Source organism: Vicia villosa, unplaced genomic scaffold (genome assembly GCF_029867415.1).
Source record: "Vicia villosa cultivar HV-30 ecotype Madison, WI unplaced genomic scaffold, Vvil1.0 ctg.001488F_1_1_1, whole genome shotgun sequence".
Classification (NCBI taxonomy): domain Eukaryota; kingdom Viridiplantae; phylum Streptophyta; class Magnoliopsida; order Fabales; family Fabaceae; genus Vicia; species Vicia villosa.
The window spans coordinates 134,931-155,897 of record NW_026705637.1 but is presented as its reverse complement, the minus strand read 5'-3'; positions in this window follow the sequence as shown (position 1 = coordinate 155,897).

Sequence of the window (20,967 nt, the reverse complement as noted above, 5' to 3'; positions counted from 1 at the left end):
TGGCGAGGAACTGTTTGTAGGATTTGGAGGACTTCTCGTCTGAATGAGTCCTTTTGCCAGTAATGTTGGAAACAATTCTGCATACGGCATTGGTACGGGGTCAAAGGCAGGATACCTTGGAGCCCGATTGTTGTAATTTGGAGGTCGAACCTGCTGCTGAGGTTGCTGCGACCTTTGTTGAATTTGTTGTTGCGAAACCTGAGGTTGATAAGCTGGCGCTGAGTTAACCACCGGAGTTATTGTTGCAACTTGAGGTTGGAATTTCTTCTTGATTTTGTGCAAGACATTGCTGACATCTTGATCCTTTTTCTTCTGGAAAGAACTTCCATACTTCCTTGGACCAACAGAAGATTCTGGCTCTTTGTTCAAGCGTCCTTCCCGAACTGCTCCTTCTAAACGCACACCCATGTTTACCATCTCGGTAAAGTCACTTGGTGCACTTGCAACCATTCGTCCGTAGTAAAATGGACTCAAAGTTTTGAGATAGATTTTTGTCATTTCTTTCTCTTCAAGTGGTGGACAAATTTGAGCAGCAACTTCACGCCATCTCTGAGCGTATTCCTTGAAGCTTTCTCTATCCTTTTGAGTCATGGCCCGGAGTTGATCTCTGTCGGGAGCCATGTCTAGATTGTACTTATACTGTTTGACGAAGGCCTCTCCGAGGTCTCGAAAAGTACGAATCTCTGAACTGTCCAAGTTCATGTACCATTTGAGTGCAGCACCAGTCAGGCTGTCTTGAAAATAATGAATGAGTAATTGTTGATTATCAGTCTGAGTTGACATTCTTCGAGCGTACATTACGAGATGACTTTGTGGGCATGAATTCCCTTTGTACTTCTCGAAATCTGGTACTTTGAATTTGTGAGGAATCTTAACATTTGGAACCAGACAGAGGTCTGCAGCATTCTTTCCAAATAGATCTTGTCCTCGGAGAGTCTTGAGTTCCTTCTGCATTTGCAGAAACTATTCCTGGAACTCGTCCAATCTTTCATACACGCCAGCATCCTCACTTGGAGCGTGATGATATACTTGTCCGCCCTGCGGGGGAAAAGTATGCATAATCGGTCGTGGAGAAGCCATGACAGCAGATCTTGGAATCTCAGCATTCTGTTGTGCGAAACCCATTGTCGTTGCTCTTGGAACTTCAATTTCCAGAGGTTTGTAACCCTCCGGTGGACGCATATCCATGGTGACTTTTGGAGCTTCAGAAGCTGGAGGTATGTACCCTTCTGGAGTAAAGTTATACGGCATGCCCCAAGGTCGATCAGGCGGCATGGTATACTGAGGAATGGGAGTAGAAACAATCTCGGAAACCACAGTCCTTTGTGGTTCTTCTGGCCTTGGTCGATTCTGTGCAACTACCAGGGCTTCTACCATGTTATTGAGCCTTTCAATAGCATCTTTGAGAGTATTAACCTCTTCTCTGAGTTCTCCATTCTCTTGCTCAAAGTCTTCCATTCTTTTCTTGCGACTTGAACGAGTGTTGTATGGATGAGACAGCTTGAAAGTCTTGGTTCACCTCCTTCTCCTCCTCTCTTTCTGGAGAAAGGAAAGTGACTATTAGATCCGCGACAATTCTCGTGTCATTGCGTACGACTAAAGCGATGTATGATATGCAATTAAGTTAATATTTTTCAAGGAAACACCATAATTACGTTATGAAACATCATACTTTTATTAATTAAGCGAAACGCCGTTTTTTACACACTTTGAAAAGGGAAATACAGAGAAACTGAGAGAAAGGACTCTAAAACTTTGATGATGAGCCGACTTCACGTTCTAACATCTTCTTCTGTTTCTTGAGCTGAGCGTTCTCTGACGTGAGCTGATCGATGATCCAGGAAGCAGGAGGGATATGATGAGAAAGTGACGATTGTGTCATTTGTCGATCGAGTACTTCAAGTAACTCATCCTTCCTTCTTAGGATGTTCTGAATTTCAACATTTTCCGTGTTGACAATTCGATACTTGTTCCTCCAAGCATTCCTTTCTTGGCATACCTTGTTTAATGCCGCTTGTAATTTTTCAACATCGGTGGAGAAAAGGTATATTGGTTCCCTTAGGGGAATGGGTTCTTGATGCTGATATGGCATCCTGAGCTTGAATGCCCTGACGCGTACCCATTGAAGGTAAGGATCCAGGGAGATGCAAAGATGTTTTCCTAACAATCTTCTCCCTTTGCTGTGTACAAGACGCCAGGCTTGGATAATTTCCTTCTTCAGCATGTTGCCATGATCGTCGATGTTCTTGAAGAACAGACCCTCCAATTGGATGTTACTTGGAATATTTTTCATGGGATAGCCGTATTGACGACGGGCTAAAGCTGGATTGTAGCTGATTCCTCCCTTAGTTCCAATAAGGGGTATGTTGGGAAAACTTCCGCAACTGAAGATGATCTTGGTTTTGTCGTTGTCAGGACTACACCACTCAATGTCCGTATGAGTGAGAGATATGATTTTCTGTGACCAGTAAAGGCCATCCCTCATATTCCAGAAAGTGCTAGACTTTGGTAGGTGTGAAACGAACCATTCGTATAACAACGGTACGCAACATGTGATTAATCCTCCTCGCTGCAGGTTTCTTGAATGCACAGAGTGATAAGCATCCGCAAGCAAGGTTGGAACTGGATTTCCAATTAAGAAGATCTTAATTGCGTTGATGTCGACGAAATCGTTAATGTTAGGAAACAAAAACAATCCGTAGATAAGCAAAGCCAAGATTTCCTCAAAAGCGCTCATATCTTGGATGCTGACGAAGTATCGAGCTTGATCAAACAGGAATTTGGAGGGCAATCCTTGAATTCCTCCTCTACTCACCATATGAGTTCTGATGTCGACTACGTTCAAAGGAGTAGTTGCAGCAATGATAATGTCGTCAGGATTCTTTTCCAAACCGGAGTACGGATCTTGCGCGTACACGGGTATTCCAATCAGACGAGAGTACTCCTCCAACGTAGGCATGAGCTGATAATCTGGAAAGGTGAAGCAGTGATACGTTGGATCGTAAAATTGTACCAAGGTGGGAAGGATCCCATCCACCATGTTGGTATTGAGCAAAGGCAGAAGTTTTCCATACTTCTCCTTGAAAGCCTGGGGGTTGACCACCAGTTTTCCGAGCTTTCCCAGTTCCTCGACCTGGGGAATCTTGAAGGTGTATTTCCTAGCTCTCTTTCTTCCGTAATCCATGGTATAGATCCTTAAGTCCTTTCTCCGTTTCTCTCTTTCTGTGAAGTTCAAAACGTTCGTTATTTAGTTTCCTTGAAAAACGACTCGAAAAAGACTCTTTTTTGCTTTTAGTTGTTTATTAATGAATGATGCATGAATGCATGAATGCACACACAAGAGTTTTTAAACAAACATGGCGTTGAAGGGTATAGTGGTCATGAAGTCAAAACGCAAACCCCGCCCCAATGGTAAACTAAGGTTAAGGATTTTTGTACCTGTAGAACGGGTTCTAGGGGTCTCAGAGTTTTTGCTCAACCTTAAAGATACGTTGATTGGTATCTATAAGAGAGTTTTCTCTGAGTGTAGTATCTGCGTGACAATTACTTCCGTAATCACCGCTCTACGTCCTAAAAAAGGCTTTAAGTGAGGTTAATGTGTTTCTAGGTCCTCCTGGTACAAATCAGTCTCGGAATGCAGTGGCGCAGTTAATCACAACCAGCCAGGCAAATCCCAAGAGTAGAATTGTGAACCAAGATTAGAGGGTCTTCACCGGGAAGACATCCTCCATCCTATCTTATGTTGCACTCAAATCCGGGTATAGGATTTCTCACCACAAGGGGGAATCAAGCCCTTTCCCGATACAGAATAAACAAAATAAACAAATATATATGCAACAATCACATGAAATGACACAGAGGTTAGGCAGGACCTCTCTTGTTTGAGGGGGAATTTGGCATCCCTAATTCCTCATTGGGGCTGGACCAGCAACAGGTCAACCATTGGTTTGGATGAAAAACCAAGGTTTTTAACACTTATATCCCCAGCAGAGTCGCCATTTTTACTGTGGTGTCGTTTTTTTTACCTCCCCGTTTCACTTGGGATGACGGCACGCTAGACCTTTCACGCGAAATTTGGAAGGAGAATGCGCCCGTGGTGGGATGAATTTTATTTCAGTTCTTCCTACGATATCACACGAACTTTCTTATTTGTCCTACGAGTAGGAAAGGGGAAAAAAGATCTCAACTAAACCCTAGGAGTTTGCTAAGTGTGGGGATTTCACCTAGACTAGAAATTCTGGAGTCCGGGGGGTCGGTTATACATAGGGAAGTGTTTAAACACCCTACATATCTGTAGTACTCTACAGGAACCTTCTCTGTGTCATTTGTGATTGTGTTTATTGCTAATGATTGGGAAAGTTTCTCCTTTGTGTTAGGAGAAGGAATTGAATTGATTTTAAAAGACAGACAGACAGACAAACTGACTATTTTTGGTATTTTATTAGCTCGCTGAGATTCCTTGTGAACCTCGTGCCTACATATCCCTAGTGGAAGTCAGAGCTTAATGTAGTTCGGGGAACTAACTAGGGAAATTAATTATTTTTGAGTGCCTTGCTTGAAGCTCAAGGTTGAAGCTTTGAATTAAATCTCTGTTTACAGTAAAGAGGCATGAAATCATCTTTACAGAGAGGTATTTGTACTATTCTACCACAAACATTTAAAAGAGTGACAGAATAACTAAATTCATTTCATTCAAGAAGGGGACCGTACTTGTGTATGTGCAAGTATACCAGTCAAATGCCTCTTAAATGAAAGAAAGATGCTCATCCAAATTAGGGAAAGTTACCACATGTCTGGGTTTTACTGCCAGCTCATGCCTTTCAAAATCCTAAATGGGAGACTTGATTAAAATTGAAATTGAAATGTTTGTTTGTTTGAATGTGGTAGAGTAGTAAAAATATCTCTCTATGGAGATAAACTATGTCTATCTACTGTATAAAAGATTTGACTTTAGCTGGCTTGTATGAGGCCCAAGCTTGAGGCTTTTTGATTGATTAATTAATATATTGACTCTGGGAGATGACTCCACTGGGGATTAATTACAGGGTATTTTTGTGTTCTGTACAAAGCCCAGAATTGAGGCTGACTATATTTGGAGAGTGTTTATTTGATGAATTTTTATTTGGTGTTCTGTACAAAGCCCAGAATTGAGGCTGACTCTACTTAGGGAGACTATATTTGTGTGCCTTGTACAAAGCCCAAGGTTGTGGCTGACTGCTGAAGATAACTGAATTTTTGAGACTATGAATGACTCTATTTTGTGTGCCTTGTACAAAGCCCAAGGTTGTGGCTGACTCTAGCTAGGGAAAACATTATTTTCTGCCTTGTACAAAGCCCAAGGTTGTGGCAGACTCTTTTAAATGAATGGAGTATGGATGACTCTATGGGGAAAAGATCCTAGGTGTTAGGAATCTTTGACACATGAAAGTATGGTTAAACTGCCTTGTACAAAGCCCAAGGTTGTGGCTACTGAATGATGAAGAACTCACCGGGGGAGACTCTATTATCTGCCTTGTACAATGCCCAAGGTTGAGGCTGACTCTTAACATGGGAGTTTTATTGTTTGGTGCCTTGTATAAAGCCCAAGGTTGAGGCTAACTGTTTTTGTTGGTTTTGACTCTACTGAGGAGATTTTATTTATTAAAAGACTGTTTTTCTGATGGAAGCTAACCCTTTCCAGGGATTTTGACTCAGCTGGTGAATTTGTCTGTTAAAAGACTGACTTTATCATGTTTTTGGAGGCTGACCCTTTCCAGGGGTTTTGACTCTTTTGGGGAAATTATCTCCTAAGAGAATGAACCTTTGGTTTTGAAAGACTGATGTTGGAGGCTAACCCTTTCCAGGGGTTTTGACATTTTAAACAGATTTTTATTAATTGACTTTGGAGGCTAACCCTTTCCAGGGATTTCGACTGAAATGATGGCAGAAAGATTATCTAGAGGAGACTTCTTGTTTAAAGCCCAAGATGAAGGCTGACACATGCTGAGGAGAAATAAACATAGATCCTAGACTCTGCTAAGGAAGATTGATGAAGATAAGGGTGACAGAGACTGTCCATGTCTCTCATTCCAAAAGGGTGTGCTCAATGCAAAATTGAGACAAACTTAGCTTGTTTAGAGTCTGGTTTTAATTGGAAGAAACTCACCAGGGTAGGCTAAAAGGTGACTAAAGACCTGTTCCTATGTTTATAAGAAACCTGATGGGTCCTTGTATACAAGCTCAAGAGGAAGCTGGAAATGCTTTTAAGAAGCCTGTGGGTCCTTGTACAAAGCCCAAGAGGAGGCTAATCGAGGGTCCTTGTTATAGCACAAGAGAAAGCTATGTAGTTTTGAACTTATTTTGGCTCTAAGCAAATGGGTAAGAGGTTTCACCGGGAATAATTCATCTTGGGGGTTTGAACTACAGATCTCTAATTAGGAAAGAGCCTTCACCGGGAAGACATTCTCAATCCTAGGTCATATTCCTATAATATATATATATATATATATATATATATATATATATAGTTTAACTGTCCTAGGGTTTATACTCAAACGTAGTTCTAAACTAATATATATGCACAGTTTATATTTGACAGTAATTTAAATAAAGACTGTAAATTGAAAGCTTGTAAAGCCTAACCTGGATGGAGTGGAGGCCATTGAAGAAGTATGTACAGAGCCTCAACAGTAATTGGTGGATAACAGTTGAATATATATATGATAAACAGTTAAGGGTTTTTGAAAAACAGAAGAAGTGAAGATGGACAAAGGTCACATAGGTATCTGAAGAGTTTCACCGGGAATAATGCCCTTCAAATACCAGAAGAATGTTTTGAAAACAGAAAGAAGATTTTGAAAATACAGTTTTGAAAACAAACTAAGAAGAGAAGGTGTTTTTGGGACTTACACTCTATTAGAGGCCCAGTACTTTACAGTACTGGTTACAAAAGCAGTTTTGAAAATGATTCGAAATGATATAAGGTTTTGTTGTTTGAAAACCTTAATCATTTGATTTAAACGGAGATTGAAAACAGTTTTGAAAATTGACAAAAGTCAATTTAATTAAGGTAAAGAATAAAGATCTATGCCTAATTAAGACCTAAACAATTAGGGTTTTATCATAAACTTATTTTCAAAATAATTAGGTTAAAACAAAATGAATATATATATTTAAAGTTTTTAAGAAAACACTTTAAAACATACTATGTTAAACCTAATTAAAATACATGAAATAAATAATATTTTTATGATTTTTTTTGATTATTCACAAAATAGATATATCAAATAAAAAGTGTGTGAAAAATGAAGTGAAAATGATTTAATTTGATAGGTTAAATAATCATGTGAAGTTGTGAAGAGAATAGGTGTGAAAAGTGATAAAAAATTTAGAAATGTCTCCACCAAGGCTTGAACTCACGCCCTTTAGGTCACACACCCAAAACCACACCACTGAGCCAACGCGCGTATGGTGATAGCAACTCTCACTCATTTGGTTATGTTTCAAAACAAGTGATAAATCATTGAAAAATAAAAGAATCAAAAAGTCTGGGGCGAGGGGGATTCGAACCCCAGACTTTGGGCATGAGGAGACTAAGAGCGCATGTATGGCCACTGGGGCAAGCTATTCATTCGTTTATGAAACGCATATCATTAAATATAAAATAAACTCTGTTCAGAGATTTAAAAAATGGCGCCACCCTCCATCTTCGTCTTCAACCTCAAGCTCCAACATTTTTGAAATTCTGATTCTCTCAAATCTCAACCAATGGTCCAGGTGTAAACATGAAACTTGCTCTAAATTCACTCACGATTCTAAATATGTAACTAATATATATTTATATTAACTACATCTAACTAATTTACCAGAAATCGTGAAGAACCCTAAAACTTAAAAATCAAATTAAATGACTATACTGAAAGATAAATGAATGATGATAGAGGGTTTTCAATCCCCTGATGATGCTGAACAAGATAGAATCGAGCTATTTCTTAAAGAACGCTTAAATTAAAGAGGTGGAGTTCAGAAACTTACCTCTGAAAATGGAGGTCGTGAGGATGATAGAGAGCAACTGGGCTTGTATGAATGATCCCAAAAGCTTCCTTGTGACTCAGTGATGCTAACTGAATGCTTGTTGTAACCTCAATCCTCCTGAATTGTTCTATGGACCTCCCTCGATTTGAGCTTCAAGTGAACATGGAGAGTGATGATTCTTGAGTTACAGATGAGCTGCAGCCATCTGAACAGCTTCACTACCTCCTATGGAACGTGCCTGGATGCTTGGCTTGATTGGAAACCTTCTGAATTGCACTATGGGCCTCCAACTGCAACTGCTCCAAAGTGAGAGCAACAATGGTGTTCCTCCACTTACAGAAGTGATCCAGGTGCTTGGATCACCTCAAATGACCTCCCTTGAGATGTTAGAATGCTTACTTTCCAAAGATAAGCTCTGGTTTGAAGAAAACGATTCTTCTTGCCAAAGAACTTTGAAAAACAATAAGCATGAGAAGAGAAAGAGAAAGCAAGGAATATGGTTGCTTTGGTGTGTTTTTCTACTGAAGTATGCCCTCCTATTTATAGGCAAATGAATGCAGATCAATTGGCTGTGGTGAGTTTGCTTAATGAAAGAAATTTGGTTTCTTAAGCATGAAGGAAGTTTGCAAATATCTCTTATGCAATGATGAGAATTTTGATTCCATTTGATCAATCCCCTAGCCCTCGATTTTGCTTGATCTTAGGGGACAATTCTGAGACAGAAATGAGCTCTAATTGGTTGGTGAGAAGATTCCTTGGGTGATTCATCAATTTGCCATAAATTCCTAAATGTAATCATTACATAATCACATGTTCTTGTTTTTAGAATCTTCTTCAATTATCATGGCATGGTGAAAATGAATGTATGGCATGTTTTCAGATGTGTTATGGGTCGTGTAGCATCCATATTTGAGGTCATGTGCACAAAATTTCAAAGTTCCAAAATGATGCATGACCTATAATTTCACTTCATGAGGCCAACTTTGAACAAGCATAACTCTTAGCTCAAAATGAATTTGGAGAAGGTTGAACACAATTTGGAAAGCCCTAAACATCTACTTCAAATCATTAGTTTGGAGTTTCTTCAAAATCCTTTGGCAAATTTGTGAAAAATGAGGCCAAAGTTGGAAGAAAACTAGGTTAAAACACTTAGAAAAATTTCTAAGTGTTTATGACCTAAAACTCCAAAATTTCCAAAACTCTTAAATGATTGATCTTTTGAAAAAAGTTCCTGTGTAAGATGTTGTTTTATTTTGCAAGATCTACAACTTTCATGTTGGAAGTTTTTTGAGTTGTGTAGGTGAAATTTTGAGTTCTCACCATGCCTCAAAAAACCCTAATTCCCGACTTTTCGCTCCTTGATGAATTTCTTTGAATTTCTTTGGTCAAATGACTTTAATATCCATATATTGATGATATTGATCCTTGAAAGCCATGGTTTGACCAAAAATCTCAAAAGTCAATGGTGATCCCATACAGTTGACTTTTTCCAGATAAGGTGAGATTTTGGACTTTTGTGTAGAATCAAGATCTTTTCCTCAGATGAATGATGTAAATGGATTATATTGAGGTAGTAGAGACTCTTGAATCATGTCTTGAGTTTTGGATCCATGCCCTGATTAAAAAGTCAACTATCTTGGGAAATTAGGTCAAAAACCCTAATTGTCGACCAGAGGACAATGATGACTGTAGACTTTGAATTGAGGTGTAATGTCCAGTGGATCTTGTCATATGAGTTATTTGAAGATGATTGATGTCTTTGAATGGTCCCCTAGGGCTTTTTAGGGTTTCCCAAAGGTGATCCCTGAGTTTAGTCCTTGATAGGCCCAAAAAACCCTAGTCTGGTGACCTGGGTAACTCTGTACTTAGATGACTGGGTGTCTAATCAATCATAGGTGAAATAATGAAGCTCTTGAGTCTTAGAGACTAATCCTTCTATTGATTGATCCTTTGCCTGAGCTTTCTTGTCTTTGAACACCCTTGATTGAATGTCAGACTGCTCTGGGTACTTACTTTGACTTGATGAAAATCCTGAAGATATGTTATCTCAGGGGGGTCAAAAATTAGGGTATGACAACCCCCCGAGTGCTACGTATCAGAGCAATTACACCGACTCGACTCACAGCAACTAAATCTTCACTCTCAGCCATCACTTGAAAGTTACCAGTATAAAGACAACGACCAAACAAATAAAGGGTAAGATATCAAACAATATAAATAAAGTTATGATAAACATTATATTTAGGTATATAAGTCATAAAATCATCACTTCGCGGTATAATTTGTTACACTTCAATTCACATCGTTATTCTAACCAAAACGACACACGTCACAATGTTACACATGAATTCATATTCAAGTCACGACAATTCAGATAAGTTCATACATCAAGTCACACAAATTCATAATCATAACAAATGGGATGAGACTCGACAAGTGAAAATGCATGTGGTACCCAGGGCTTCAGCCCCCATCGCCAATTGCCAGTTAATATAGGCATCATCAAAACAGGCATAAGAGGTACTAAAAATGAAAACATGCTAATACAGTTTTCAGGTACCTAAGTTAGGCAAGAAGTACTACATATGAAATGAGACCCCCGTCCCCACATGCATGGCATCCGTCCCATAGTGGGACACCCAAAGCCCAAAGGGCGCCCGCCCCTCACCTAGGTCGCCCGTTCCACTCTCTCTCCAATTGGGACGTGCGTCCCCTAATCAAGGCCCCCGTCCCATTATTTTTCTTCTTCTTATTTTATATTCTCCTCGTTAATCTTCACCAAATCAACCCATAATTGTCTAGGTTCCTGAATTTAGCCACACAACATCTCAGGGGCTTTACCAACACAGATAATCCATCGATCAAATAATTTAATTCACCCAAATTCACAAACAGCACAAATTAATCAATAATCATCATGGCAACAATTTCACATGAAATTTTCCAGAAATTACAACATACAACAAACACCACAAACATCAAAATATACTGAAAACACAGAGATAATATTATTACCCTAAACCCCACATACGGTTCATCATATTCCCATTTATAGATCAAGAACCCTACCCTTACCTTGGATTGGAGACCGCTCTAAAATTTTGTTACGGTTGAAATTCACCTGATGCTCTTATTTTCCTCTTCACCGAATAACATTATTATTAGGGTTAAATACTATTTACCCCCTACCAAAGTAGCGAGTTTCGGTTTTCCCCCTTATTAAAAAAAATTTAGTCTTGGCCCCTTAACAAAAAAGATTCTGTTTTCAGACACCCCTGTTCCATGTTTGGTTGACTGGGCTTGTGGAATCTTCCTAGTTGGCACTGAATCTTCTTACGTGGCACTTGCTGACTTGAAAAGCTTGGAGAACACAAGAAAATAAGAGGTACACATGCACTCCCTCTACCACTAGGCTGTAGAAACTTTCATGTTTTAAATATGGAAGGATCTGTATATGTAGCATATTTTCTACTTTTCTAATTTTTTTTCAATAATAGTATATATTCATATTTATAATTTATTATTTATTTATAAATTTATTATTAATATGTATATATTACTTTATGTATTATTTATTTATTTATTTATTTATTTACGTAATATATAAATAAATAAATAAATAAATAAATTAATTAAGTAATAAATAAATATTAATAATATTAATAATAAATAATTAATACATAACTAATATTAATAATAAATAAATAAATAAAGTAATATATAAATATTAATAATAAATAAATAAATAAAATAAATAAATAAAAAAGTTAATTAAAAAACTAAATAAAATTATTAAATAAACATTAATTAAAAAAAATTATTAAAAAAAACATTTAAATAAAATTATTAAAAAAACGTTTATATAAATTAAAAAAAATTGAATAAAAATATTTATGAAAATTATTTAAAAAAATGTTTATATAAATTATTAAATATTACATTTATATAGTTACTAAAAAAACGTTAATTAAAAAAATTATTAAAAAAAACATTTAAATAAAATTATTAAAAAAACGTTTATATAAATTAAAAAAACTGAATAAAAATATTTATGAAAATTATTAAAAAAAATGTTTATATAAATTATTAAATATTACATTTATATAATTATAAAAAAATGTTAATTAAAAAAATTATTAAAAAAACATTTAAATAAAATTATTAAAAAAACGTTTATATAAATTAAAAAAACTGAATAAAAATATTTATGAAAATTATTAAAAAAAAAGTTTATATAAATTATTAAATATTACATTTATATAATTATAAAGAAAACGTTAATTAAAAAAATTATTAACTTTTCAAAATGTAAGCAACTTATAATATATGGAACTCCTTTGCAATTACTTTCAACAAAATATGCATGGTTTGGTGGTAAGCTTGCATCAATGTCACTTTAGTGACCTGGGTTCGAAATTCCAGGTTTTGCAACTTATTAATTTGCAATTTTTCCAAGCTTCTCAAAGACAGCAGCCACGTCATACGCCCAGTCAGCCAAACATGGATTATGGCGCCCAGTCAGCAAGATTCCACAAGCCCAGTCAGCCAAACATGGAACAAGTGGTGTCCTGAAAACAGAATTTCTTTTGTTAAGGGGCCAAGGCTAAATTTTTTTTTAATAAGGGGGAAAACCGAAACTCGCTACTTTGGCAGGGGGTAAATAGTATTTAACCCTTATTATTATTATGAATAATTTTATTACTCTTATTGGGTATAGTATCTGCACCCCACACTTACCTCATACTACCATAATATAAGTCCAACAATTAGTCTTATATTATTTTAATATTATTGCTAATATTAGCCAACTAATTAATCCACTAAATAACAACTTAGCAACTTAAATCAACACTTCTCGACATTTCGCAACTTCAACAATTTACGACAATTAATCAGAAATAAATAAAATAAATAATTAATTAACTACGTCTACAGGCATTACATCTACCTGTTACTTACCTTTGTAGTATACCCCTTCATCTTAGTCACCTTGTTGATGAATTTGAAACCATACTACTTCTTCCTTCTTTCCTCCCAGCCTTTTATCATTGCATGATCCAACACCCCAGGCTTAAGCACATATAGATTTTTGTTGATGTTCTATTGCATCCAATCTTAATTTGTAATGACTCTATCAATGCAAGACTAGATAGCTCCTTCTGTGTGCTTATTAAACCAAGTATATCTGTCACCTTTCCTCTCTACTTCAAAAAGACTAGCATTATCCATCATTCTACTTAGGTCAATAAAATCTGCTTCTTAAACATCTTTCCCTCAAATTCTATCATGTATTCTCAAAACGCCGTTGAAGTACCCCATGATACTCCAAAATCCTTGTTGATTTTGTCCTATATTCTCAATGTCCAGCCACATAATTTTCCTCCTTTCATGTCTGTTTGAGGCATAAATTGTTGTGAGCCAGCGAATAAAACAACCATTAAGACTATATACACCATAATGAATTAATTGTTTTGTAAAATTTATGTCCCTCACTTCCACCCTTTTATCATCACAAAGAATCCAAGTTCTCCCATTGGCATGCATGCTTACTATAGTTATCAATAACAACCCATTTATTTCCCAAAAGTTTCCTACTCTTTTCAGCATTTTGTTGTTTCACTCTAGTTTCCAAAATAATTACAATCTTAGGATTTAACCTAGAGAGACAAGAGCTAATATCTTTATTCTTGGCTACCTTATTCAGCCCCCTAACATCCCAGGATACAAATGTTTACCCTCCCATGGAGGTACTTTAGGGTCTTGCCAAACTCCTAAAGTTTCAAAACCATTTTGACAGAAAATATGCTTCAGCTGAGTATCATTCATTACTTTTTTATCTGTGTCCCGCATTCTTCTATTGACTTCAGTCTATTTGCTTGCATCATTGGGTGTTTTTGGTGCCCCATCCAGATTTATCAAGCTTGACTCTTTTGACTTCTTATTGGCTTCATCCTTTTCCATTTGTGGCACATTGCTTGCAAGCCCGGCCCAAAGCAGGTGCAATAAGAGTTGTTGCACTGGGCCCCAAAAATTAAAGGGCCTCTTAATTTTACCAAAATAAATAATAGCTTTGTAATTTAATTTTTTATTTGAAATTTAGACATTGTAAACTAATTTGCACACAGTTAAATATTGCCCCACGTGAACTGTACAGGTCAATGTTTGAACTATTAAGTTATGTTTTTTTTAATAGCTTATTCTTTCTCCAAAGAACTATTATATTTTCTTATTTTTTTATTTGAAAACAACTATGTTTCAATAGCAGATTTTATGTTAATGATAATGAAAGTAATTGTTATTAATTGATTTAGCCTTCAAATATTCTTTTCTTAAGTATTTACTTGATGTTTTATTTATCATCATATTTAACAGACATTAAACTTAAATATATATAGTAGACAATGAAATGCGCTGAAGAAATAAATCTATTATTTTAATATAAAACCTATAAATTTGTAAAATAAAAATAATTTTATTAGATTTTAACAATAATATTTTGGACATAGGCCCTCTTTATCATTAATATATATATATATATATATATATATATATATATATATATATATATATATATATATATATATATATATATATATATATAAGGGGATTTAATGTTAACCATTGGATTAATCAAGAGAGAGAAATAATTATATATATATATATAGGGAATGTATCAAGTAGGAGGGTTTTTAAATAAGAGATAAGAGGATTTAATGTTAACCATTGGATTAATCAAGAGAGAGAAATAATTATTACATTAATATTTTAATAAATAATTTAATTCTCTCTCTTGATTAATCCAATGATTAGCATTGAATCCTCTTGTCTCTTATTTAAAAATTCCTCCTACTTGATATATCCCATATATATATATATATATATATATATATATATATATATATATATATATATATATATATATATATATATATATATATATATATATATATATATATAAACTTTAATTTAATAGTATATGTTAAAATTATTAGTTAAGTAAGGAAGTAATATTATTAATTTTTTATAGCTTAATTTTAAAGATTGGAAGAAGGCCTCCAACTTATTTGGACCGGCCCTGATTGCTTGAATCTTCTTTAGCATCTTCTTAGACCAGCTTTGGTATCCATTTCTTGATAGGCATCCCGTTTGTCTTTGTTGCACACATGTCCAAGATTTTGACATTTTTCACAATATTGTGGTCTCCACTCATATTCCTCTTTTTGTTGTTGCTTATTGCCTTCATAATCTTTGACTGTTATCTCTTCACATAGCTTTTGTGTCACATCTACCTCCACTAAGATGCGGGCATATGTAACTCGTAGCTTCCCCACAGTATACTCATCCGTGAACATTGAATTCCCAATGGCACTCCCAATTTTGCACAAGCTTTTTGCCCCCCATAAATGCAGAGGCATTTGTGGAAGCTTGACCCAAATTGAAACAATTTGCAGGATGTCCCTCTCCATTGAGAAATATGGCCTTTATTCCAATAGCACCATCGACATATTGTGGATCGTATTGTTGGATGCAAGTGTGAGTGGTTAAAGTCCCACATTGCCTATGGATGAGTGAATTGTTGGATTTATAAGAGAGATGATCCATTTACCTAATACCTTAAGATTTTAGGTTGAGATGTGGTGTCTCCCTCTCTTATGGTTCTGGAGCATTGGTCCCATTGGTGCTTCCGACTTCCCCGAACTCCCCAACAGTGGAATCAGAGTCGTGGTGTGGCTTGGTGGGGGTAGTGGAAGCTGGATCCGGTGTTGGATCCTATTATAGAATGTGGAGAACTCACACTTGTGGGATATAATGTTGGGTGCAAGTGTGAGTGGTTAAAGTTCCACATTGCCTATGAATGGGTGAAATGTTGGATTTATAAGAGAGAGAGAGAGAGAGAGAGAGAGAGAGAGAGAGGATCCATTTACCTAATACCTCAAGGTTTTAGGTTGAGATGTGGCGTCTCCCTCTCATTTGATCCTGGAGCATTAGTCCCATTGGTGTTCCCGACTCTCTCGGACTCCCCAACATGTATACGGTCCCTTCATCATCACTTCATCTTTATCCTTCTCCGATTTGAATTTTAGAATGAACTAGCCTTCATCATTGTAATACATTTCTTGCAAAGTGACAAAGTTCCATGTCTTGGTCATGTAATTTTTCACAACATTCATTCTCAAATTTGCTCCGATAACATACATGATCAGTGAAGCATCCCAAAATCGAACCTCCGATTCAACATCTCCCTCCTCAATTTCAACTTCAACATGTCCATCAACAAATTTTGGTGCAATGAATTGGATTACCATCCCATTCGTAGTATTCCTGTTGCCACGAATGATGTCCACCCAAAGCTTCACACCTTTATTGCTTCCCTTCATCGTTTTCTCAAGATCATCCCTAATTCCATGTACATGGTTTTCATCAAACCCTAGTGTCGTTGTGCTTGCTATTTCTTCCCTTTCCTTCTCCTTACCTCGTTCCTGCATCTTCTCTGATGTTTCTTTCTTCGTTTCAACTGAGAAAATCCCGCTTCCATGGCTAGATTCTGGTGGCTGAGACGCCCTTTTTTCTAGGGGTGGCAAACGAGCATGTCCGCCCCGTTTAGGCTTGCTCCACAAAATCCCGCAAAAAATGGGGCGGGGAGGACATAGTTAAGGGTGAGGGCCTTAAATTTTGGCCCGCCCCATAAAAAGTAAGGGCAGGGCAGACTAAGCCCAAGGGCACTAAATCTTTTAAGCCTGAAAATGCAAAAATTTATGTTAATTTTCGTACCCGCAAAAGCCCGCATAAAAAAAGGGACGGGACGTGGGAGTCACATTAAAGGGTGAGGGCCTAAAACCTTAGATCGCTCCACACTAAAGTGCGGGCAAAACAGACATGCCCAACAGGTCGGACCCGTTTTGCCACCCCTACTTTTTTTCAGCCTTATTTCCCCGCCCCATCCTAAAGGAAACCGTGATATTGTGTTTTGTTTAAGTTGGGTTATTTTATTTTATCATAATATTTATAGGTGATTTAATTAACTCTATTTATATATTTATTGCATATTATTTTATATTTTAATAATTTATTTAATTTTACTTTTTTTGTTTTAATTGTAATTTATATCTAATGCATGAGATAATTGTTTTTTTTGTAATTAATAGTTAAATTTAATATTTTTTATATAATCTAACAAAATTAAAAATAATAAAAATATATTGAGTATAACTTATTATAAAATCATATACAAAATAAATATTTATCGATTAAAATTTTTTAATTTTAAGGCATTATATTTTTAAAACATAGACACTAAAAAAATTATTAGAGTGTGGGAGAGTATACGCAAAACATATTTGTGTTACAAAATAATTAATTAAAATTAATATTTTGTAATATCATCAATAGAAAAATGAGAGCTATTGTAGTATGCTAACTAGACGCTTTTATCCGTGCGATGCACGGGTATTTTAAACTATCATATATAACATTCATATTAGTATAATAATGTAACTTGCAAACAAAAATTAAACACAATTCATGAATCGAACAAATAATTGTGCTGAATGAAATAACGCATAAATAAAAATAAAAAAAGTTTTAAATATCATAAATAAAATTACATATTTTTATATAATTAATCTACTTACTAACTAATTTTGAACATTTTGGAACACTTCTTTGTAAACCTCACTTTGTGTTATATTTGAATCTTCACCTTCATCATCAGTTATTAGTATCTTTAAGTCTTTTTTTAAGTAACTCTTGATAGTGAAACATATAGTTGTCTATGAGCAAAAATTCATTGGTTTAGATACACTCCAATATGTTTGAGTGACTGGCCTTGACTCTTGTTGATAGTCATAGCGAATGAAACTTGGAAGTCCAGAAAAATAATAGTATTTAAAAATTCACGAGTATGAACATCATCTGACATGTCAACACATGAAGAATCATAAACTCAAATAAGTCTCTCTCTCTCTCTCTCTCTCCTCTCTCTCTCTCTCCTCTCGTCTCTCCTCTCTCTCTTCTCTCTCTCTCTCCTCTCTCTCTCTCTCTCATCTCTCTCTCTCTCTCTCCTCTCTCTCCTCTCTCTCTCTCATCTCTCTCCTCTCTCTCCTCTCTCTCTCTCTCTCTCTCTCTCCTCTCTCTCTCTCTCTCTCTCGTCTATATTATATATAATATATATATATATATATATTATAAGTATGTAAATGACAAAATTATCCTTGCAAGAACATATATTCAATTTGACAAAAAATAAAATTAGTATTCATATTTTAAAATTTTTTAATAATTATTTTATTTTTAAATATTCTAATTTTTTTATTTTGTTAAATTAGTTATTAATATTTTTAATTAGATATCAAATTAGTTATATATATATATATATATATATATATATACATATATATATATATATATATTATAATATATATATATATATATATATATATATATATATATATATATAATATAATATATATATATATATATATATATATATAAAGTATGTAAATGACAAAATTATCCCTTGCAAGAACATATATTCAATTTGATAAAAAATAAAATTAGTATTCATATTTTAAAATTTTTAATAATTATTTTATTTTATTAAATTAGTTATTAATATTTTTAGTTTAATATCAAATTAGTTTTTATTTATATTTTGTCATATTTAATTTTTAATTTTAAATTATATTTTATAGGGACAAAATTAGTAAATCATTTTCTTTTCCTATCCTGCCGGATTCTAATCCAGCTTATATTCAGGATAACAATTTGAACTAGTGAGGCAGGATAGGATAAGTTTCAGGATTAACTTATCCTATCTTGGTGTGTCAACAAACATTGGATTGAGATACGATGTGATACATATATCATATCATGTCTTTTATGCTGCACACCAAACGGGTCCTCGGGTCCTCCAATTAATCCACTTTTTCAATTAATCCACTTTTTCAATTAATTCCTATCACCAAAAAATTGATTTAACCTACCATCATGTTTCCAAAAATTCATTTTTAATTGATTTATAATAAATAATAATAAATAGATTTTTAATAACTTTTTTATTACAAAATAATCTAATACTTTTGATATTAATCTACAGTAATTTACTATGTCAATGAATTACATCAAAATTAACGTTATATGACAGTTTATTTTGACGTTAATATATAATAAAATATAAAAGTGAATCATATAAAATATTAATTTAAAAAAATATAAGTTGATATTATTGGTAGTACATCAAAATAAATCAATAGGTTGTTAAAGTAAAACTTTTATTTTTTTTCCACTTTAATTCTTTAAAATATTTAAATTTTCATTTTATTTATGTCTTTATTTTTGATTCATTGATCCATTATTCAATTCCTTCATAAGTATTGAGAAATTGTTAAATATGTATAAATTAAAATTAATAATAATATTAGTAGAATTTATATCTAATTTAAGAGAGAAAATAAGGTAACTTTGCTAATATCTGTTTCTTAATTTTAATATTAATATATAATATGATTAATTAATAACATTTTAATTATAATTACGTTAAAATATTTTTTTTGTTCCGTAAGTTAAATTCGGATTTGTTTTGGTCCTTTAATTTTAAAAAATTTGATATTGATCTTTTAACTCTTCAAAACTTATCATGCTGATCATTTTTGTCTAATTAACAACGTAAAAACTCAAAAATTGATCGTTAAATAGTCGCTAATGTGACAAAAATGATTAAAATGATACATTTTAAAGATGTAAGAGATCAATATAAAACTTTTTGAAGTTAAAGACCAAAATGAACCTCGAGATTAACATACGAGACAAAAAAAATTATTTTACCTGTGTAATTAATTATTAAATATAAAAAACATGGACAAAGAAAGAAATTAACGACTGGATAAATATTTGTAGGTATTTAAATTAATTTATAGCTTAAAAAAAGATATTACATGATGAAAAGAAAAGATAAACAGAAAATTAAAACTAAACAATAGAACAAAATTAAAGTTGCATTTGATCTATTCATTGATCCATTATTCAATTCCTTCATAAATACTGAGAAATTGTTAAATATGTACTGATAAAAATTAATAATAATATTATCAGAATTTATATCTAATTTAAGAGAGAAAAATATAGGCAACTTTGCTAATATCCATTTAGGTTGCAATATGGAGATAACTTGCCATTATGCCATATACATGGTCTATAGAAAAAGATTTATTATATAGAACGTATATTTCTTCAATCACGTGATGACTATTTGTCTATGCAATTAGACATGCAGGAGACTGCATATAACACTATCTATAATAAATTAATAACGGTGGAAAAGTTAAAAATATCTTTATTTGATTTTTTCTACCACATTAAAATTGTGGTTATTTGATCTTTGCATAATAAAGTTTTTAATTTTATTATTAAAATAATGCAATATCATATTTTATCAAACTTATCAATTTTCTCTTCATTCTCTATTTTTTTTCTCTTTCATCACTTTCTCACTTCTTTCTTCCAAAAAAAAAAATCTATTATTTTTTATGTACGAAAATCGGTATTTATGATCAAAATATATTTTTGTCAAAAATGGTATAAGGGAATAATTTATTCAAAAAATCTATTATTGATCTAAATATTTTTATATACGAAAATTTAATATTGATCCAAATATTTTTGTAAATGATACATAAATATTCTGGTGGTTTCCTCTGACCTCTCTCTTCCAGCTTCTTTCCACCTGGTCACTATAATCATCAACTTTACTCACCACGTTTATAAACTTGAACATGCCTTTTTTATTCCTTTGTTGCTCCTCACTTGTAAGACAAAGTATAGCATGGTCAAAAATACCAGGCTCTAACACATGAAGATTACAATTCAGATTCTGCTGGAACCATTCCCTATTTGCCATTACCCTATCAATACAAGAGTAGATAGTACCAGTAGCATGCTTGTTACACCAAGTGTATC